This window comes from Ambystoma mexicanum, chromosome 8 (genome assembly GCF_040938575.1).
Source record: "Ambystoma mexicanum isolate Mex_15411 chromosome 8, UKY_AmexF1_1, whole genome shotgun sequence".
Taxonomy (NCBI): domain Eukaryota; kingdom Metazoa; phylum Chordata; class Amphibia; order Caudata; family Ambystomatidae; genus Ambystoma; species Ambystoma mexicanum.
Window position 1 is genome coordinate 735,148,593 of NC_090929.1, and position 23,393 is coordinate 735,171,985.

General features: G+C 45.8%; 1 protein-coding gene across 4 annotated transcripts in view; it reads left to right on the forward strand.

Annotated features, from left to right (window-relative positions):
* Positions 1–226: 226 nt before the first annotated feature.
* The window catches only part of ZFAND4 (zinc finger AN1-type containing 4), a 445,788-nt gene continuing 422,621 nt past the window's right edge, over positions 227–23,393 (forward strand). For 2 of the 4 annotated variants that reach the window (XM_069610552.1, XM_069610551.1), the window contains exon 1: positions 277–473. The gene's annotated coding sequence lies outside the window, so the exon portion shown is untranslated. Of the gene's footprint in view, positions 474–23,393 lie in introns of all 4 variants that reach the window. The other 2 variants (XM_069610549.1, XM_069610550.1) reach the window with 2 other exon arrangements.

Sequence of the window (23,393 nt, forward strand, 5' to 3'; positions counted from 1 at the left end):
GACGGTCACGTGACTCGTGTTGTTAGCAATGAGGTGGAACATACGGGTAACTCCAGTAACAACAACAAAGCGACCAACAAAAAAACACCTCCGTGCGAAAGGTACCTTCAATCCCCGCCCTTCCAAAGGTCCGAGCGGGCGGTGAGCTACAGTCGAGGTCCCTTCATTGGCCGACCGACGTGTTTGCTTGGCGCGTCACAAAGCGGGGCGTTGGTGGTTGAGGGGTAGGCGGAGCAGAGGGCGTGGAGGTGGCAGGTCCCTTCCTTTCGTCCGACATTTCCTAGCCGCACAGTGGAGGCGGCAGATGGAAACGATGCTCCTTTGCGGGCCAGGGGCGCATCATTTGTACCAAGAAGCCGCGGTGGGCGGCTTGGGGGCTCTCGGCCCCTTTTCTGTAGGCCCCATGGGACACTGAGGGACGGTCAAGGAGCAACGGGCTGGGTTCTCCGCTATCTTTTAAGCCGGGCCCTGCGGTAGGTGCTGCAGATCACTGGGCTTTGTGCGGGAGCCCAAGTAGAACTTGTTGTGACGGCTCTAGAGGCATGGTCTTGTTTTGGACCAGAACTGTATATCCTGCTTGAAGCTTCAGTATGTACGTTTGGATCCCTATGCATTTGGTTTAAATGACTGGTACATCCATCCATGAACTGCCAGTAACAGATTTAAGGCAAAGGGCCCCGTAGGCGTGTCATGGAGGAGCTTAGAGCGGGTGGAGTTGCACAATTATGAACTTTAGGGTAAATGCTACTACATGATTTTATTTTTAAAGTTTGTGTTTTTTTTACAATTTTCTATGTTTAGGGGTCTGACTATCAAAAGCAGGGCCTCCTCACCAGGTTTTGCTGTCAATTTGTAGAAGTATTGACTGATCTAGCCTGAAGCCCATGCTACAAATTATAGGTTTCAAGGGCAATGGGAAGGGGGACATTACAGGAGGTGACATCACAGATTAATTGCTACAGCATGCAGATCCATTTTATGCATCACCCTGGTGTTCTTACCCCACACACTTGAAATGTCATTGTATGGTATGGTAATGCTTACGTATATAGTCTATACACAGGCAAGTGTTTCAAAGCGCTCAAGGAGGGTGGAACAAGGACGGAAAAACAGTCGCTCAGAGCCCGTGCGTTGTGCGTTTGTGAGGCGATAACGGTCTGCATAGGCAGATTAAGCGAGTATGATAGATTTAACAGTTTAGATACATCAAATGTCACAGAATGAAATTACTGCACTCATATCTTGAAAGTAAAGAGGTCAATCTTGGATGGTAAAACGCGGGAGCTTTTCTTTGACACATGGAACGTAGAAATTGCAAATGGCTCAGTTTGAGGGGACGTACCTACCAGCTTTGCCGAATTGGAAAAATGGGAATAAAAGTTCCTGTATTGACTTTGGGGTAGTGTCTGAAACCCTCTGGAGTTCTGTGTGAGTTAAGGGTGCTGAGCAACTTGAAGTGATCATAAGATGCTCAAAGCTAGTTTTATATTTGTATTTATTAAGTTTATATAGCGCTTTACACCAAAGTGCTGCACATTTTAACAACAACAGTTTTATGATTATTTGGTTTTATGGTACACAATTACGTTTGAATTATAGAAACCTTTTAGTAAATGCGGGGGTAACAGAGTTGTGGAGAGGATAACCAACATTCAGAAATGTAATAACCGAGCACACTTCGTAAATGATAGCAGCTTGGAAGGAAAGAGATACTTGCTGAATGCTAGGTTTGCGCAGTTTTTGGATAGATTTGGGAATATTACGAGTACTTTGACTCTCGTTAGGAATAAGGGTGCCCATCCCTTTAATGCTGTAGTTCAAGCGCGAAAGTAGCAGCTGTGCAAAAACATCAGGAGCTTATCTAAGAGATTTCAAAACGGGAGGATGTGCAGAGAAGCAAACCTTTAAAACAAAGTGTTTTAAGCTCGACCAACAACAGATGGAAGGTGAGAGATTGCTTTGGATTGCTCTGGGGAAAAACTCCAGTAATTTCTGAATGGGTATTAATGGTATCAAACCCCAGGAATTTAAGCAGAATAACAAAATTTCGTAAGGTGCATGGGAACAACATTTTAAGGACTGGTATAGAAAGTCGGAGCAGTCCTTTCCTTGCCCAAAGTTTGAAGGACCGTGGACCCTGAACATTTGTATTGAACAATCTGGAAATCCTCGAATTTATGGGATCTGGTCCTAATGGGATACCTAATGCTCTATTAAAATCATCCCTTACATGCAGGGTTACCCTTCTTTTTTGTTTCCTTCAGTACTAGAGTTCAAATCTGCCTCCCTGTCATGGAAGCAATTCATAGTTATACCAAATAAAAAAAAAAAAAGGAAATCGGGCTTCCCCCTTTGAATTACCACCCTATTTCTTTGTTAGACACTGACAATAAAATGTTCACTGGGATTGTCTTGCAGGAACTGGAGTCCTGGGCCACTGCAGTAGGGCGCCTCTCGTTTCAGACTGGTTTCAGAAGAAGATTATTAACACCATTAAATGGTTTTATATTGGGCTGGATGCAGGAGCGAGCTTGGGAGGGTGGATCATTCCCAGTTTACGTTATGGCAATTGACTTCTTCCAGACTTTCGATTCTGTTAATCAGTCTGTTCTTGGTGCTAATCTTAGAGATTGGGAACTCCCTCCAGCCTTATTTTCAATTTTGATATATTTACACGATGATAGTGTTTTGCAGGTGAGATTGAACAGGCAAATGGCTTTGACTGGATTAAGACAAGGGTGCCTGTTGGCCCATTGCCTGTTTAATTTCTATGTATCAGACCTGGGTTAACATAAGAAATTGAGCTTTGCGCCACCTGTAATACATGTTCTCCCAGTCTTGTATCTTATGTGTGCAGATGATGATGTCCTTTTTGACTAGGACTCAACTTGGACTGCAGCGCTGTGCAGGATCTATGGAACCCTATGCCCAAAAAAATGAGCACCTAATTAATGAGAAATGATATGATCTGGGATTTGTAACGTGCTTGTACACAAGAGAAAGACGCATATAACAAGGTTCTATAAGAGTGGTAAGAAAACAATGGGTTTTAAATAAACTGATCTGATACCTAAAACAAGCGTAACCTAGTTGTGTTTCATTATGGATGCAACGCCTAATAAAGGCTCTGTAGTGGCACGTGTGATGGATAAGGCTAGTGCACTGGCAGTGCAAATGAAAATGATATACACCCAGTTCTGTTGTTTTTCATAGTGGCGCTATTGGACTTATTACAAAAATGAAGTTTATTCCAGCTTTAATGTATGGTATGGAGATTGGCGACATGACTTGGAGGTATAGACTGGGATGGGGTGGAAGTAAAAATATGGCGTTAAGTCCCAAGTCTTCCTGATAGTCTCCCTGTGGTAGCTCTGCGATTAGAGTTGGGGCTTGTATCCATGTTCTGTCATCTATATCGGATGTTGTTGGATTCCCCCCATCTGAGTTCATTATACATAGATCTGCAGAATGCTATGATGCTTATCACTTCCAAACTGCTAATGAACCTTAAACAATTTGCAGACTCTTGTCCTGGAATATGGACAGGGTGTGAGTGAGTTGATCTCCAATATGAATTTAGTGAAGAAGCAGCTTTCGAATCAGATTGGCGGCTAACGATGGACAAAGCAATATCATACAAACTCTACGAAAGCATGTCTATTTTGGAGAACCCTGCATATTTAAAGAAGTTTACAAATGCCTACTGGCGTGGCCAATTTCTTTGGTTCAGATTGAGCTTGCTACTAACGGGGGAAATTGGGCAATGCAGAAATAACTCTGATTATAGAGCAAAGACCTACATCGTTATCGGTAAGGCAGCTGGGGAGCTCCAGACAAGAGAGCATGTTTCACTTCATGTGTATAGATGATCACTTTTGAGTAAATATTTTCATAATGATGTGTTTTTTTAATTCTGTGGATTTGTTTTATAGACTCGAGTGGAGAAGAGTCCATAACAGTGGTTACTATAAAACTACTTGTGCTGGATTGGTGAAAATTACCTAGTAATTAGATGCGACGAGGTGGCCTGTCACGCTGACTCTTAGAGTATATTCAGGGGTGTCTATTAAACATGACTGTCAGTATGCCTGATTAGTAAGGTTCTTTGGGGCCTAATGGGACTGGGGATTTTGGCGCTAGTGCTGGCCCTTTCCTATCTACTTTCTTGAGTTTGGTTCCCACCCTCCTGGCCCAGATGTCCCTACCAAGTTAGTTAATAACTCTCAGACGGGTAACCCCTAGCTGGCTGTCTTCTTCTGTTTGTCCTGAGGCAGTTGCTACCTGACTCTCTAGGGAACTTCTAACTTTCCTTCTCCTGTTATTGGTTAGAACGTGGGGGATAGGGAATGGTGCCTTCTTTCGCTGAGTGTCACGCTCACACCTTTTACAACCTCTTGTACCTGACCCTTCGCTATACTTATCTCTTAAGCCGTTCTCCTCCCACCATGTTACTGTCCCTCCAATCTCTCACTGCGCCTTTCCACCTCCACCCTCCGATCTTCCTTTCCCACTCCTATTCTTCCTACTGCTTCTCCAACTATCCTGTTTCCCCCATTATTCTTTTCCCTCCTACCTCTCATTCTACTTTCCCGCCTCTTACTGGTTCTCTAGTAATAACTTCCATCTACACCAATATCTACTCCTACTCTCCCACTCACTCGCTCTTCCCGCACTACTTCGCTTATTCCGCTGCTACCTCTACTTCTCTAAGACACTGAGGGATATTGTACCCTGCTCACCTCTCTCGCTAGCAACTGGTCAGATCCCAACGGACACCCAGGGATAAGGAGCCCTGTTTAGTCCTCTACTACTCCCTACAAACTGTCGCCTTCACTTGGCTGCTCCCACTGCCTACTTTACCTACTTCCAGTTACTACCACCACTACTCCTACTCTACCTCTAATAGTCCCTCTACCTGCTTTGGGCTCCACCTCCTTTTGTACGCTGTTAGGGAGTTTCTATTGGTGAGCTGCTTTCTCTCCTTTGCTGGTCTGTGCTTTTTCTTGTGAGGATCTAGTGCACTACGATGCCAGGCCCGCCATCGTACCATCCTGGCAGGTAAGGAGATGCTGAGAGGAGGCACTCAGGGTTGTTGTGGTCGGCCTCCCTCCAACCCCTGACAGGGCTGGATCAACGGCCCTGTCAACCTAAGGAAATGCAAATTTAGCTCTGCCTCGGTTCTTTGTGCTTGCTTTGAAGATTTCATAGTATTGTGTTAGATGTGGGGCTTTAACTAAGGAAGAATAATTGTTTGACATGCATATCCATACATGTATTTTAGGGTGTGTGTGTGTGTGTGTGTATATGTATATGTGTGTGTATATATATATATATATATATATGTGCATGTTTTTTATATTTGTGTACAGTTGACATTGTGCAACCAGTATTGCAACAGAGAGAAATAAATCTTGAAACGTACCAGGTGTTAGCTAATTGAGGGCAGTGGGATGGGGGCAATAGTTAATGAGGCACAACAATTATGGGTAATGCATAAATAGGTTAAAACGGATAGGAAATGGAGATTGGGGGTCTGGAGTTTAAAGACAATGGTCTTAAAGGAGGTCTAACGAGTGACTGAGGACAGGAGAAGGGGAGAGAAGTGAGGCAAGAGAGTGTTGAATCGGGAGTGGAAGGACAAATGGCACGTGACAGGTTACAAGAAAGAGGAACATGGATAATGAAGGAAGGAGTGTAAATGGCAGCAGAATGAGGAAGAGTGCAGGCATCTTTAGAAAAATAACACATTGCAGAAATGGGGATTAAGGACCCTAAGCAAGCACAAGGGATGACGTAGTAGGCATAAAGATCAGTTGAAGGGAGGGAGCGAGAAGCAAAGTGAAGCAGGAAGGGGAGAATATTTGTGATGTAACGAGGGAAGGCAGGGGGAAGAAAACAGTCGCTCAGAGCCCATGAATTTCTGAAGTGATGACGGTCTGCACAGGCAGATTAAGTGAATATGGTACATTTAACAGTTTAGATACAGCAAATAGGCCTGATGACGATTCAGCATTTATTTATTATTTTTTTTTTTCAGTGCACATTAAGGGGAGAGTCAAGGAAAAACAGACAAACGATCATCAGGCAAAGCTGTATACGGATCATGCAAGTGCAGACGGGGCAGGATAGAGAGAGAGAAAGAGAATTAAAAAAAAACAGACACAAAAAATGGACCCTTGAGGATTTATTGCAAGTGCAGTGAGTGAGTGGGTGGGGTGCAGGGCAGGGCTGTGAGGTAAGTGCAGAAGGGACTGGCCGGGTGCCTGGGAACCTGTAAGATTCTGAGGTACACCAGGTGGCCAGTCAGTAAGCGGTATGGAAAGTAGGGAGAGAAGGAAAGCTGAGAGCTAGGCTAGCGGGGTGAGGGAGGAGAAGAGGAAGGTCTTGAGGAGTTTCCGGAATGTAAGAATATCGGGCTCAAGTCAGAGGGTGGCAGGGAGGCTTTTCCAGAGGGAGTTGCCTGCTGAGGAAAGGGATCTCCGTCCAAATCTCTGCTTGGAGAACCTGCTCACTCGCAGAAGATTGGAGGTAGATGAGCGGAGAGCTCGGGAGGGACTGGCATATAATTTACCTGGATACCTAGAGTACAGGCACACAGTAATTTTCAAAAAGGCAAACACTTTGAAGAACAAACTAAGTCCATCCTACCAAGCATAGGTGTAGAACCGACAGTGACATGGCTACAACCGGCAAGAAAAGGCTTTCGAAAATGTGTCATATCTACTTTGTGGTGCACATATCAATACAGAGGAATTCAGTAATCTAAGAGGAACGAAAATACGGATTTGAGAAAACCTCAACTGTAAATCTAAGTTTGTAATTTACCCCTGAATATGTCTGTGAAAAATATAGGAAGTACCAGCATTGGGGAACATTTCACCACCATTGGGTGTCGGGATCCCAAATTGCCACTGGCAGACTATGTATAAAATTCAAAATAAGAAGGATCTGAAGAAAATCTCCCTTGGTAAAAGGGGAGGAGACAAAGAACATGCATTACAGCAAAGTAAGGTTGGTAAGCATGGGATAAAAAAGCTGTGATCTCATGGCAGGGCCCTAGCTGAGTCAAAGACTGGAAATCTGTCAGCTTGAAAACGGTGATTGGGCTAGGGTGTCAACCTTGCATAAACATTGTGTCATTTAGCACCTTTGAACGCTGTTTTATACGGCTCTTGTGTCTGATGTATGCTGGTGATCAGGATAAGCAGGAAGAGGAGGCAGGATTCTCCACAGATTAATAAGTAGTATTAAAGTGTGCGCGCACCAGAAGTGTGTCAGAAGTGTCTTGGCTGTTTGAAACTGTGTTCTTTTTGCTTGGCGTCTGCTCCATGTACAAGAAGAAGCACCTTTGACCTGCCACGCGGCGAAATGCTGCAATTTGTCCGCCTACTGCTGCCGCCCGGCCCTCCCCACCTTCTCCCAGCAGCCCTACTTGAGCTTCGTGCTTGCGCACCAGTACGCGCGCACCGGAAGTGTCGGAAGTATTTTGGCTGTTCAGGTGAGCTGGCTGCGGGCTACGCAGTTACTTTTATATTTTGCTGCTACATTGCTATTTGTGTGGGTGCCCCTGAAGCTCAGGATAAGCAAATTTGGTGTTTGATCACTTGTTGCCTCGCCGTAAGGCAGTGATATTAGTGAAACTCATGCAAAGTTATCAGCTCATGTTAGTTTTGAGTGTCTGTCTTTTGATCAGGCCTTAAATGCGGCTTTGTTTCTGGCTCTATTGAACCATTAGAAAAGATCATATTGTATGTGGGCACTGACTGCTGATAATTGCTGGCTTACGATTTATTGTTTGATTTGCAATCTAGCTATAACGCCCTGTTGGCATGGCAAGCTTACTCTTATCAGTATGTAACCTTTCATTCGTACTGTATTTGTCCAGCAGAGTGTCGGGGGGGAAATTCTGCCGGGGTCGGCCGGGCCGTCCGCAGACCTCCGGGCAGGGAGGCCCCAACTCCTCCCGTATATCCCAGATGAGATAGAGTATGAGACGCACACAAGGAGCAAGGCGACTCTGCTGTTTATTTATACAAAACGGCAGGGATGGGTCAAGGAGCGTACGCGTCCGTCCTGACACACACATAATCGTGGGGCTCGCAGGCCCTTTTTACTGCATTATGACGCGCTACTTGCGTCACTTCAGAAAGTTAACAAAAAACCTATCGCCACTCTTAATTGGTTGCTCGAGTGGTAGGGTTAGTATAGTACACATATAGAGAATGATATTAGTGGACAAGGTGTAGTCAGGTGGTATATCTGGGTTGTCCCTATAATTGGATACATAAGAATTGTTACATGAAGGCTCCTGAGGATTGGCTAATGTTACTGACGTCTGAGATAAGAGCCCCATGTTCTGATTGGTGCATCCGTGAGCTCCCCAGCCTGGGACCACCGTTGTTCCCAGCTCTCGGTGTACCTGTGTTTGCAACAATGTTTCAATATGGGTACGTGCAGACAATGTGAGGATTTATTCATAGGTGGAAGGCTGATCGCTCCCGCTGACCGCTCCCACTGTAGCAGGTGTCCATTGAGCCTTTCAAGTGTCTCGGCCTGTGTCTCGTAGTGAGGGACCCAGACGCCTTTTCTCTCCTGGGTTTTGGCATCTCGTCAGATTCGGCTTGGTCACGTGAGGCGGGACCGTGTTTGAGGCAGAATTCTGCACAATTAATATTGCTTTTCCACTGTGTGTCTGGTTTAATTTGTAGATATGACTTTAACGTTGGTACGCGGAGTACGAGGTTGCAACATCGTGCCTTTGATGATTTGTTCTTGGATGTGGGCTTGTAACATTGCGACCTTGGCTGGTTGCTCCATCGGGTTCTTTCTGCAGGATCAGCAACCTGACTCTTGCTTTGTTAATGTCCACGGGAGCTCTTGTTTGAGGCCTACTCGGGCCTGGTGCTTAAGTAGTCTGTTTGGTGCATAGGTGCTTTAGATTATAGTAGCATACATTTCCATGACCAGTATCGTGTTTCCATTATACCTCTCATGGTGGTAACGGGTTTCAAGGGAAGCGTGAGCAAGCGTTATAGATGAGTTCATGATGCATCTTGCGTTTCTGCATTCTGAAAGCCTATGTAAAAATAATAAAGATGCACGTCCGTGAATATGCCTGTCGCCTACGTCAGAGCACTGAGTATGTTCTTCGTGTAAATTGGTGTGGAAATGTTAAGTGTGTATACTTGTACAGATGTGCTTCCCGTTGTCTAGGTCGTCATGGCATCTCTAACGACGTGTGGTTTTTAGTCTAGCTGATCCGAGCCGCAGGTGTCGGCATGGCCAGTGCGGGCTGCTGGGTAGGCAGGTGGACACATCCGTATGTTCCTGTACCAGGGTACCTGGTCGTCTGGTAAATGGACAAACTCTTCCCGCGGCGGGTGTCTGGGCCGTGACCCTCTAGGCCAAGCGCGAGAGGTGAAGGACGGGAGCCTGGTCTTCCATTCTCCCACTTCAGTCCCCCCTCTGGTCGACTTGTCGACCACAAACATATCCTTCTCGTTATCTCCTCTTACCCTCCATATCTTAGTTATCCCTCCGAGATGTCCATAATGGTTTACATGATCTTCAAATGACCAATACATGTATTCACATGTTCCTCCAGGAGTACAGTATACTCATCTTCCTATGTAGCTCCTGGGGTTCCTTGGGTTCTCAATCTTCACTGATGGTGGGTCTAGATGATTGGTGATGATTTGGGTGCGCAACTTCTCCCTTTCTTGTATTATCACACCTGTATGCTGGCCGTCATCTGCTGGCATTAAGGGGTGCATTCCCACCATTTCCAGCAACTCGTCAGTCGTGCGTGCTTTCCGGGCCTTCCAAAATCTAATTATGATCAGGGTAGCTCCAGCCAAAATAGCACATCCCATTATTATTTTCAGTCCATCTGACAGCCAAGATGGCATCCATGACCATAATAGTGAAAACCAGCTCTTATCCTTGTTTACACCGTTACTTTCGTCCATCATTTTGGAGTGCATCTGGGCCAATTGTGAAACTGCTTCTGTCAGTGTACCATTGTCAGCATCGTTGGCAGGTATGAACGTGCAGCAAGATTGTCCTATTTTTGCACAGACTCCTCCTTCCATTGCTGTGAGAAGGTCCAATACATATCTGTTCTGGAGTGCTACCATCCTTACAGCTCGCAGCTCCTCTTTAATTGCGTTGAACCCATTTACTGTTGAATTGATGGTCATCATTAGTTCCCACCTTGTTATTTGGAGCCATTTTGCGTTTGCGTATGCCTGCAGTCCCGGATGTATTATTGAGGAGAAGAACATTGCTGCTCTGCTGAATAGTCTATGTTCTGGCGGTATTGATGTTAGTTCCGTTTCCGACCTTCCCCACAGGTAATTTCCTGTCAATGGCTCTCCTTGTCTTTTTCTCCTGTTTAGGACAGTATCATTGCTGTTGGTCCTGTTTCCTTGCTCCTTCTGAAGTGGTGCAGATCTCTTTCTTCTCTTATCCCCTTCATCCATTTTAGGAAATTTCGCCACATCTACATGCTTCTTAGGTACCACTAGTGATGGTACATTGACGTGTACCATTGTGCACACACCATTCCACAGGGGAGGCAGTGTATGATATGCCTTTTCCCCACAGGCCCAATAATGGTCCATTATTACTGCTGTTCCCGCTCCCCCCTCAGGCAACTCCATCACGCTTGCACAATTGGTGTTATATCCTACGTCCACCTCTCCTTTATGCTGGTAGCATACTTTAGGCGCAGTCAATGGTAGTATAGTTATCGGGTCTTCATCTTCTTCTACCCACGTGAGCATTGGTACATACTTGATCCACGTCGTCCAACATCGATGATTGTGTGTCTCGATAGTTGAGATAGTTTCTTTTGTTACCATGTTGCTGCCAATCACTCCTATCTCCCAGCTGTTGCCCAGGAACACCTTTCCTGTTATCGTCAGTAGCGGCCTCTCCCAGCATCCTTGTTTACCCGGAACTTCAGTTGCGTACCAATCACATGGTAGGTACTGCAGTGTTACCTTCTTTGTTTCTCCTTTTGCAGGGCCACTTGTTATGTACCTGAATGCTTCAGCATGTAAACTGGTCTTGTGATAACTCAGATAGGTCTTGAGGAAGTTGTTTTTATATGGGTATGAGTCTCGTGTTTTCCATGTCATGTGCACTACTGTTCCTTGAAATCTTCCTTTCGTTTGGAACAGGGCCAAATATATTATGCACTGTGCTGTTTTTTCATCTATTTCTGTGGCAACAAATGTTCGTGAAGCGCTCATGGCGTATGGTATTAATGAGCAAACGTAACAGCTATCCTCAGTTGTCTGCTTACCAATGCGGGTCATGTGTTGGTACCATATGTTGTTTGTGACGTGTGCTGAATCTTGTACATAATTATCAATACCTTTATTGTCTGAGTACGTGCTGCGTTTAACTCTATTTTGCTTGGGTGCAAAATTACGATTACCACCTGACGTAACACCTGTTGCAGCAGGGGACGGGGGTATATTAAGTTTGGGTGCAGCAATAAAATCAATAGCATAGCTGTACTGCCAGACAGAGGCAGCCAAGAACCCGGTGATCATAAAAATCCCTATTATTTTTATTACATATTCTAATTTCACCGGCATTTTGCTCTTACCTTGCTGCGGTCCTGGCAGCTTATTCTTGCGACGTTACAGTTGCCCGCCTAAAAATTCTCAAAAGTGCTCGTTATTAAATGTTAGTTTTGTTTCCTTTAAGCTCTCCCTATCAAGTGGTCATTCAGTGCCCAGGCGAAGAGCTGCTCCCACGCTACTCTAAGTGATGGGTCTCTTAGGACCGGCAAGTATGGGCGGAGGTGGGGCATGTAATATTCTATGGCCAGGAGGAAGGCTGTGTAGTACACACGTACCCTTCTCCTTTTTAGGTATGTTGGCCTCTTTATTTCGTATACAAATTGGTGTGACAATTCTTCTGGGTAGTTATCGTCTGGCAGCACCATCTACGCCTGTACACTGAACTTGTTAATTAGCTTTTCTTAACAATACAATATTACGCAGTTCCTGTATGTGCGAGAAAAAAAGAGAACATTCACGTGTTTACATGTGTATTGGTGCAAGCAATGTCCTTTAGTTTTAGTTACAACTGTACTTAGGAGTCAATGGGGGGGGTTTGCGCTCAGATGGCGGAAGTATTTTTACTCTTTGAGCGCGTGACCATGGGGTGGGCAGTATGGGGATCACCCCTTTCTTCGTCAGTTATCGTCTCCGAGGGAACAATTGGGTCGTTGTCTGTGGTGGAACTTTCTTCCGCTGTCGGCGATGTTGTTGCTGTTCGTCCAACGGACCTGTCGTTGGCGCTGGGGCGGGTCTGCAGTTTGTAGATCTTTACGTCATGTAGGTGGTTCCAGGCACGCTTATCCTTTAGTTTTACTGCTCTTGTTGATACGTCCTCTACCAGATGGGGGCCAGTGAACCTCTTCTCGTGCCACCTTCTATTGAAATTGCGAAGTAGTACGTGGTCACCTTTGGCAAGTTTGCACGAGTTCTCCTTTCCCAATTCCGTACTTTCGTCTTTTTCTTGATTGCTGGTAGACCCGCCCCGTGTGCGCTCGAGCTGTTGAGACACAAACACGACACTAGTAATCAAAGAAGACAAATATTGATACATTTCATCTCCTAACACATTCGCTGAACTTTCGTTATCGGTGAATGCCCTTGACGTTGGTGTTAGGGGAAGGCGCATTTGACGTCCAGTAACCACTTCGTGAGGGGTGAGGTGGTGGTCGGACCCTGGCCTGTTTCTAAGTTCAAACAATGCTAACGGAAGGCAATACAACCAACTTTTTTTTGTTGTTTGTTGTATTTTAGCAATTGCCTCCTTCAACAGGCCATTCAGGCGTTCACATACACCATTAGCCTGTGGGTGGTATGCACATGCAAATTTGTGTTTAATGTTCAGCAGGGATGTAATATGCTGGAACATTTCATTTGCGAAATGGGGGCCGTTGTCTGATCTTAACACCTCGCACACTCCCCACCTGGGGAAGACCTCCCTTACTATGAATTTGGCTGCTCTAAACGCATCAGGGTGTGAACAGGGCCCTGCTTCAATCCACCTAGAAAATGGACATACTACTACAATCATATACCTATTGCCTTGACAGATGTTGATCATATCAACATAGTCAATGTGAAGGTGCCGAAAAGGTCCTTCTGGCCGGGGTATTGTACCTCTTATCACTTTTAGAGTATGACCGGCCGTAAACTGTTGACATGTGAGGCAATTGCTGATAAAATTTGACACATGGGAGGTTAACTCGGGACAAAACCAATCTTCTCTAATTCGTGCTGCAATTATTTCCTTGCCTGTATGGGCAGGGTGATGTAATTGGCTCAAGGCGGTATTTAACAGTGCCAACGGTATTACAACTTTCCCAGTGCCACCCTGGCGCCATAGTGCGTCGGTTGGTGACATTGTGCATCCTCTTTTCACCCATACTTCTTTTTCGGCCATTGGTGCAGCCGCTTGTAGCTCCATAATCTGTGTTGCTGGGAGATGGGTGTACCCTTCTCTTATTAACATTTCCCTCGCTATTCCCCTCCCTCTCCCTCTCTGTGAGTCTGTGGGGTTCCATATCTCACCAAAATATGCAGCATATTTCGCATGTGCGTCTGCTGCTGCATTCCCTTTTGAAATGTAGTCTTCTCCATTGGTGTGTGCGGTGCATTTTACTAGGGCTAGTTCTTGGGGGTCGTTTATTACTTCAATTAGTTCAGCCAACAAGAGGGCATGTTGTACTGGAGTGCCATCAGCTCTCCTAAACCCTCTCCTTCTCCATTTTGATAGCCCTGAGTGGACAGTGGATGTAACATATGCACTGTCGGAATATATAGTTACTCTTTTATTAAAACTTTCCTTTAATGCCAATATTAGTGCAACGAGTTCCGCTGCTTGAGCAGAGTAGTGCTGTGGTAATTGTACACACTTCATAGCCACACACACCGGCGCCTCCATCATTGTTACTACTGCTGCCCCAGTCCTTCGTATCCCATCTCCTTGATCAATAGTTGATGACCCATCAATAAACAAAAGCTCACCTCCCTCTAGTGCGTTTTCTTCAACTTTCCTAGTACATGAGTATATTTCAGTTACTTGGGTGCAGTCGTGGGCGTAATCTCCCTCTTCAATTACTTCTGCTAGGAACCTTGCAGGGTTAACCGTGCTACATCTAACAATTGCCAGTTCAGCTTTAGACAAAATAATCTCATAACCTGATGCCCTCTGTGTCGTTAACGTGGACTTAGGTTTATTCAATATCGCAAATAGTGCATGTTCCACAAATAGTGTAGTTGGACACCCCATAGTTATTGCTGATGCTTTTTCTACTGCAAAAGCAGCTGCAGCAAGACCTTGTTCACAAGAGAAGTGGCCTAACATTATAGGGTCTAAGTGACCGCTGTAAAATGCTACTGGTTTATAGCCCATGCTAGTTTTTTGGGCCAATACTGCTTTCATCACTGCTGAGTCGCAATGTGAAAATATAAAGAAGCGCCGCTCATAGTCTGGGGATGCAAGTACTGGAGCAGTTGATATCGCGTCTTTTAATTCGTCAAATGCCTCCCTCATTTCCATAGTCCATCCCAACTTTTTCTCCCCTTTATTTGCTTCCTTCAAACCCTCAAGCAGGGGTCCTATGTATGAGCTGTAATCAAATACCCATGCTCTACAGTAGTTGCACAGCCCCAGAAATTGCTGCAGTTCTCTCACAGTCTGTGGCACGGGAGTGCTTGAGATGGCCTGTGCTCTTTGTGGTGCAATCCTTCTTCCATGTTGGGATATCAGTTGACCAATGTAAAGTACCTGTTCCTGACAGTATTGTATCTTTTCCATGTCTACCTTGTACCCCTTTTCTGCCAGTATCGTCAACATTTTTAAGGAGTCCTCTCTACATTTACTTTCGTTTGTACTGCAAATTATTATGTCATCCACATACTGTAACACTGTGCTTTCCACCTCAACGTTACCCAAATCCATCTGTATTACTCTATTGAAAATTGAGGGTGATTCACAATACCCCTGTGGTAATCTGGTATGTTTCCACTTTGTATTTCGGTAAGTGAAGCTTGTCAAATCTTGTGAGTCTGGGTGTAATGGTATTGAGAAGAAAGCATTTTTAAGGTCAATCACTGTAAATCGTGATGCTTCTGCTGGAATGCCACACAATATTGTGGCCGGGTTTGCTGTTACTGGATACTCTGCTTCTACTATGTTGTTCAAGGGTCTGAGGTCCTGTATGAAGCGCCAAGACCCCCCTTTAGCCTTGCGCACCGGGTACACAGCTGTGTTACATGGTGATTCTGAGGGGACCAATATGCCATTGTTTATAAGGGCCGTTATGGTTTCAAATATGCCCTCATCTGCCTCTTTTGACAATGGGTACTGTTTAACTCTTGGTAGTATCGCACCTTTTTTCAATTTTATCCTTACACCCCCTATGCTTTTTATGCATCCCACGTCATAAGGGCTAATAGTCCATAATGATTTGGGCACCTTTGACATATCCTCCTTAAAAAATGGGACTGGGGTGCCTGCGGGTGCCTCAAGTGCCATTGCAATTTTCTGTGCTACTTGTTTGTGAGCCACTCTTAGCCATATTTCTACACTCATCATGAACACCATTTCATTTTCTTCCTTTTCTTCTGAGAACAGCTCTTCATCTGACACCTGGGTCAGCCTACATCCTTCTGCTAGTGCTATCACCGCCCTCCATGCTCTCCCTTCTTTATCTTGGGCGTGCACAGCAACATAATCAGCTGTTGCAATAATGCTCTCAATGTCCACTACAAACACCTTCCCTTCTAGTTCATTACCTGGTGTTTCTGGTCGGAATAGATAGGCTGCTGGTCTCCTCCATATTTTCCCTTCTATCCCTGGCATCCATGCAAATGCCATGTCAGTGCCATATTGGAATATCTCGCCATCTACTGGCTCCGCCCTAATCGCTGTCTGTCCACAGTATGCTTGCAAAATCTGTCGTGCTGCGAGCATGTCAATCCCTGGAGTAGAGCAAATTATGCCATCCTCTGTAAAGGAGATCGTCATGTTCAACCTGTTCATTATGTCCCTCCCCAGTATATTTACTGGTGAGGCACTATAATACAAGAGTGGAACTGACAGATCATAATCTCCAATAGATAAGGGAACATTATCAGTAAATGGAACCAACCCTTTAGCCCCAGAAAATCCTTGGGTGTTCATGGCTTCGCCTGACATCTTAAATTTACCTTCCCTTATGCAAGACCGGGTTGCCCCGGTGTCAACAAGAAATGATAATTTTTTGTCACCTATCGTTACCTCTATGCGTGGTTCCTCCGCACTATTAGGTGTTACTGACAGGATGGGACACACCAAGGCCGTCTGTGGGCTGGCCTATTGGGGGTACAATGATTGGCCATTCCCTGTGTAAGGGTTGTGTCCCAACACCGTCACCCCACCCAATTGTGTTCGTTCATTTTGGGGTGGTGGTTGTATTAACGCTACTTGTTGTTGTGGCGGTGGCAGGTACTGTGTTATTTGTTGTTGTGGCAGTGAATAGGTTTGTGGCTGTTGTGTTGTTTGTTGTTGTGGGTCACTCCCCTTTTGTGACGTCTGCTGTTGTTGTATGCCCTGCTGTTCTTGTAATGTCCTGGGTTGTGCTTGTTCATTCCATGCTGGTGTTCCTGGCCTGACCCTACATGTACGTGACATGTGTCCCAATAGTCCGCAGCTCCAACACACGGGTGGTTCCCTGTTTTGCCATGGGAAGCTCCCTGTGTTGTCCTGGTATACGGGTTGCCCTGTGGGGTAGTTATTTCTTAGTCCCCCAGCCTGTTGTTGGGTATTATATCCATATCCTCTCCCCCTCATAAACCCTCCTCTCCCTCGGTTATAACTATAATACCCAGTTCCTTGCATTGGGTACCCTCCTCCCATGTTTGGTGCGTGTAATTGCAGAGGCGGCACTTGCTGTATTACACCTTGTGGAGGCGTTATTTGTGCGGGATCTTGTGCAGCCACTACTTGCGTTGGGCTTTGGGCCATTGGTGTGGGCGTAGTTATTAGTGCCCCTTCCATTGTGTATTTAGTAAGTTTTTTCTGTACTAATTTGGCCTCTTCTGTTTTCCTATCCTCTTCCTTTTGTTTCATTTTTCCTTGCCATGTTCTGCAGTGATGTACTATAGTCAGTTGTATTTCTGGCCATGGTTTTGCTTCCATCCCCACTACTTTCTTTAGTTGTTTTTGAACTCCTTCTGGGAGCCCTTGTACTAGTATATGATAAAATATGGCTGGTGTTTTGTCCCATTGTTCTCTAGTTTCCATGCGCCACTTCTCTTGAACATCCTGGATATAATCAACAGGATCCTCATTTTCACCCATCTTACGGGAAGTAATGGCTCCTATGTCTGATGTGTCTGGGTACTGCACTCTCAGTGCCTGCCATAGCGCATGTCTGCAGTTTGCAAATGGTGCCCCATCATGCGATGTGTTCGTTATTGTTACCCCATGAAATCCCGCTCTTTTCCAAATGTCATCCGCTCTATCCCCTAATATTGATATTAACAGGCCCTTCACATCTCCTACTGCTAGTTTCTGTCCTGCGGTGTGTTTTTCCATTTCATATATCCACTTACCCGCACCTCCACTTAGTGATGGGAGCCTACATTTTATATTTTCCTTATCCGTATGTTTCCAAGGTACATACTGTGGTCTAACCCCTCCTCTCTCCAGCAGTGGCATTAAATTCTGTCTTGTGTCACCCTTTACGCTCCATAATGTTGAGTCTTCACACCCCTCCTCTTCCCCCATTTCTTTTACTACTCCAAATTCTTCCTTACTACCTCTGCTCCTACCTCCCTCTTCTTCCTTTCCCCTTTTTTCATCATTTCCTGTGTTTAATATGGGTATGTTTATTTGTCTGTCTTGCCTGCGACTAGGGAGGTCCCTAAGCCGACATGCATACGGTGTAAGTTCATTCATGAAGGGCGCGAGCTTTATTCTGTGCAGAGAGCGCGCGGTAGTTGAACATGTAGGGCGTGACGTGGGAGGGTGCGATGGTGATGTGGGTGGCGTGGTTTCATTGGTTTGTGTTTCCCCTATTCTTTTCACTTCCTCCTTACTACTCTCCAGCTCCTCCCATCTTCTACTCATCCAGGGCGAATCTATGTTTGTTCTAGTAAGGTATAGTTTATCTAAGCTTTCCCTTTCACTCTTCCTTCCATCCTTCTCCACTCCTCCTTCCTCCTCACTACAAAAATCACTCATAAATGGCACCCCCCACTCTGCCTTTTTTCCTTTCATTGTTACTGTTTTTAAGTCTATTAGGTCTCTTTCTCCCTTTCCGTTGTTACCAACTGTTCCCCTTTGTGCTGATGTTGTTGCTACCTCTCTACTTTTATATACATCTCCCCATCTTTCACTCTCCCAACCCCTCTCTTCTCTTCCTCCTTCACTCCTCTCCTCCATTTCCCTACTATTTTCCTCCCTTTTCCTTTTCAACTCCTCCATTACTTCGTTGCTCATCTGTTCCAATATCCTTTCATCCTCTTTCTTCCTTTCCCATTTCACCCTTTCTCTTTCTACTATACTCTCTATTACCTTCCCCTCTTCATATTTCTTAGTTGCCTCTATTATCCTCCTCCTCCATATTTCCATTTCTTTTTCCTTTTCTTCTTTTCTCTCTCAGCACTACTCTTGATACCCTATCTGCTGCTCCTTTTACCCTTTCAGCTTCTCTCTTTTGTTCCTCACTTCGTTCCCTTAATTTTTCCAATTCGTCCTTACCTTCTTTCCTTTTCCTCACTCTCTCTCTTTCCTCCCGCTCAAGTTGTTTGATCAGTTCATTCTGCTCATCCCTTAGTTCTGCTAATCTTTCCTCCAAAATCTCTTCCTTCTGCCGTAGTAGCTCCTCTCCCCTCATTTCACTCTCTCTGGCACTATCCTCGTTTGTTCTCCTTACCGCCTCCCTTTCTTCTCCAGTTAGTGAGCCTCGTAATTTCAACAATATCTGTGCAGCTATCCACTCATCGTTTCCTATCTCTACAGTCTGCTCTTCTCTAATCCTCCTGTCCCCCATTGGTATCTTCCCATGAGCCACATATGGTGGAGGGCTGTATGCCGGGTTTGAGTATCCTTCAGCCGCCCTTAACTGTCCTGCTATTTCTCCTAATTCTCTTAAAGGGTACAACCCTCCTCCCTCTGTTTTCACTCCCGGTGTTATGGGTATCCCATTGCTCGGTTCCTTTTTTATGTCGTCTGATTTATCAATCTTTTCTCCTCCCTGTCTTTCGTTCCCCGTATTCTTTGTGCTTTCGCACTCCTTTTCCCCACCCGTTCCTTCTTTCTTAATCTCCTTTTCTTCCGGTGTTTCCCCCATAGTGAACATTCCATTTGGTCCTGGTCGAGACCCCTGGAACATCCTCCATAAGTTAAACACCTCCACATGGTTTGCCAACTTCTTCCCCTTGTATGTATTGTGCAGATGGTTCAGTAGTGAATGTTGGGCATATGGATCGAAACTACCATTAGGCGGCCATGGTGTTAACATTTTGTTATCTGTCCCCTGGGTCCACTCTATGCTGTACTTAATTAACTTCTCCCTATGTGGTGGCAGTGTGGTGCATATGTGCTGTAGTGGGGTAGTGAGGGTGTTCCCCCACCCTCCCGACCCTCTCCCGTATGACATAAATTCACTCCCCTTGTTACCCTTCCCCTTACTAGCAGTTTACGATATACAACCTTGTATTGCTTACCTCGCCCCGCAAATGTGGGGACTTTCGACAATCCTTTTGACAAATTATGCAATAATAATAAATATGATGTTATATTATATTCCTTCCCCTACGGCCCCCTGCGGCCGAAGCGCACGCAGCCCCCTGCGGCTGCGTACCCCTTACGATGATCTTATACAGTCGTCCTGTTTCTCCGTTCTCCTCCCCCGTTTACACTTGCCATGGCCGGCGTTCTCCGTGCGCAGCCACGCCCCTTTCCCCTTGTTTTCGATCCACTGGTTTATAGTTTATCTCCGTACCAGCTCCTTTATCATGCTTCTCTTCCCCACCACTCTCAAACCCAAAATTCCTTGTGCTCGCGATATCCTATTAAATCCCTACTGGTGACGTCACCGATTTCTTCGAGCTACTGGTATATTCTTGTTATGTTTTTTAAGTTCAAAATACACTTGCAATCTACCCCGCTAACCCTACAGCTGTCTTCCTGTCTCTCCTGGAACAAGGTAATCTCATCAATAATATAACCGGACTGCGCACGCTGCGTCGCCTCGCGTGTGATACGCCCCTTAACAGGAGGGCTTAACCAGCCAATTATCTTCCGTTTTGGGCAACTATGTAACTAGCTACCGCCCACAGGGAAACGTCATCTACCTATCGAGTTTCTTGCTCGAACAATAGGGAACCTCATCTACTCATTGATCAATAAATGTCAAGTCGTAGGAAACCACACACACCCACCCTCACACTTAGTCGCAATTTAAACCATCAGGGTCTTACGAGCGGCTGCACGTGATGTTTTCGTGCCCCGCCCCCCTCTTTCGCGTAACGTTAGCTGACTGTTACGAGCGGCTGCACGTGATGTTTTCGTGCCCCGCCCCCCTCTTTCGCGTAACGTTAGCCGACTGTTCTCGCACTCGTTTTCCTATCATTCATTCCATTAGCAACACTCAGTTAAACCTTCGCCGCACATCTCTACAATACCTCCCCCCTCCCTTATTTACTTCCTCCCCCTCCCTCACAATTTCGCATTGCTTGTTGTGCGTGTCATGCTCACCAAGTTCTCTCGATGCAGGGCCGCTCGACTGCGTGCACCCTCCAAGCGGCTCGCCACCTCCCCTCGTCTGGACCACGTCTGGACACTCGCCGACCGCGGGCGGGATACTTCTCAACCGGCTCCCGAGGGCCAATATCCGGATTGCGCTGTCCGGTCTTCTCGCGGCTCCGCGATGGTCCTGTAGTCCTCAGAAGGGGGCAACGGCAGAGGGGGCCGCGCCGCCGGGCCTCCTCGCAACGGGAGTGCCTGGAAAAACTAAAAATAAAAGTTGATCTTAAACAGATCTCAGCAGTGCCTCCAACTTGTCGGGGGGGAAATTCTGCCGGGGTCGGCCGGGCCGTCCGCAGACCTCCGGGCAGGGAGGCCCCAACTCCTCCCGTATATCCCAGATGAGATAGAGTATGAGACGCACACAAGGAGCAAGGCGACTCTGCTGTTTATTTATACAAAACGGCAGGGATGGGTCAAGGAGCGTACGCGTCCGTCCTGACACACACATAATCGTGGGGCTCGCAGGCCCTTTTTACTGCATTATGACGCGCTACTTGCGTCACTTCAGAAAGTTAACAAAAAACCTATCGCCACTCTTAATTGGTTGCTCGAGTGGTAGGGTTAGTATAGTACACATATAGAGAATGATATTAGTGGACAAGGTGTAGTCAGGTGGTATATCTGGGTTGTCCCTATAATTGGATACATAAGAATTGTTACATGAAGGCTCCTGAGGATTGGCTAATGTTACTGACGTCTGAGATAAGAGCCCCATATTCTGATTGGTGCATCCGTGAGCTCCCCAGCCTGGGACCACCGTTGTTCCCAGCTCTCGGTGTACCTGTGTTTGCAACAATGTTTCAATATGGGTACGTGCAGACAATGTGAGGATTTATTCATAGGTGGAAGGCTGATCGCTCCCGCTGACCGCTCCCACTGTAGCAGGTGTCCATTGAGCCTTTCAAGTGTCTCGGCCTGTGTCTCGTAGTGAGGGACCCAGACGCCTTTTCTCTCCTGGGTTTTGGCATCTCGTCAGATTCGGCTTGGTCACGTGAGGCGGGACCGTGTTTGAGGCAGAATTCTGCACAATTAATATTGCTTTTCCACTGTGTGTCTGGTTTAATTTGTAGATATGACTTTAACGTTGGTACGCGGAGTACGAGGTTGCAACATCGTGCCTTTGATGATTTGTTCTTGGATGTGGGCTTGTAACATTGCGACCTTGGCTGGTTGCTCCATCGGGTTCTTTCTGCAGGATCAGCAACCTGACTCTTGCTTTGTTAATGTCCACGGGAGCTCTTGTTTGAGGCCTACTCGGGCCTGGTGCTTAAGTAGTCTGTTTGGTGCATAGGTGCTTTAGATTATAGTAGCATACATTTCCATGACCAGTATCGTGTTTCCATTATACCTCTCATGGTGGTAACGGGTTTCAAGGGAAGCGTGAGCAAGCGTTATAGATGAGTTCATGATGCATCTTGCGTTTCTGCATTCTGAAAGCCTATGTAAAAATAATAAAGATGCACGTCCGTGAATATGCCTGTCGCCTACGTCAGAGCACTGAGTATGTTCTTCGTGTAAATTGGTGTGGAAATGTTAAGTGTGTATACTTGTACAGATGTGCTTCCCGTTGTCTAGGTCGTCATGGCATCTCTAACGACGTGTGGTTTTTAGTCTAGCTGATCCGAGCCGCAGGTGTCGGCATGGCCAGTGCGGGCTGCTGGGCAGGCAGGTGGACACATCCGTATGTTCCTGTACCAGGGTACCTGGTCGTCTGGTAAATGGACAAACTCTTCCCGCGGCGGGTGTCTGGGCCGTGACCCTCTAGGCCAAGCGCGAGAGGTGAAGGACGGGAGCCTGGTCTTCCATTCTCCCACTTCAAGAGCATACACTTGCACCGTATCTATAGCGCGGAGAACTTTCAACCTTTTTCATTTAGCTTGTAATATGTCTTATATCGTGAATTCTGTCAAATTTAAAAGTTTCATTCTCGGTTATTATGGCTTCTGAGTGAATTGTCTGCTGTTAAACTGGGCTAAAACTGTTGGTGTGTGTTGCTACGCTCCATATTTATCAGGATCTCGAACCTCTTGTTGAATCTGAACCTTCTTTTCAGGATCTCAACCATTTTGATTCAATCTGAACACTTTCTTCTAGGCACTTATTCTCCTTTTACTAGTGTAATTCATCCTAGAATACAGGGATTTAATGGTCTTAAAAACTGACACTGCTGCTTTTGCACTCACCTATTTGGTTAGGTAGTTTAGTATGGTCGGGAGTCTTAGGAGTGGCAGGAAATTATGGTGTTATTGCTTTAACGTTCTATACATATATGACTAGTGGTTACTCTAGTTGTAATTCAAACAGCAGTAGATAGGAACAGTGTTAATACGACAATAGGTTTTGCATATCTGTGATTGGCGTAAACAATTGTTTACTTCGTACGGTTTTGGAGTATCCTGTGATAGAATAGCAGAACATGGTTAATGGGCTGCAAAGTGGTAGAACGTTTCAGGGAAATTTGATGGCAGAGGAGACTAGTACGATCTTAATGGAGGACTCTCAGGAGCCAGTGGAGTTTGTCCCTACGCAGCTGCCTTACTCTGAAAATTATTCTTCAGCCA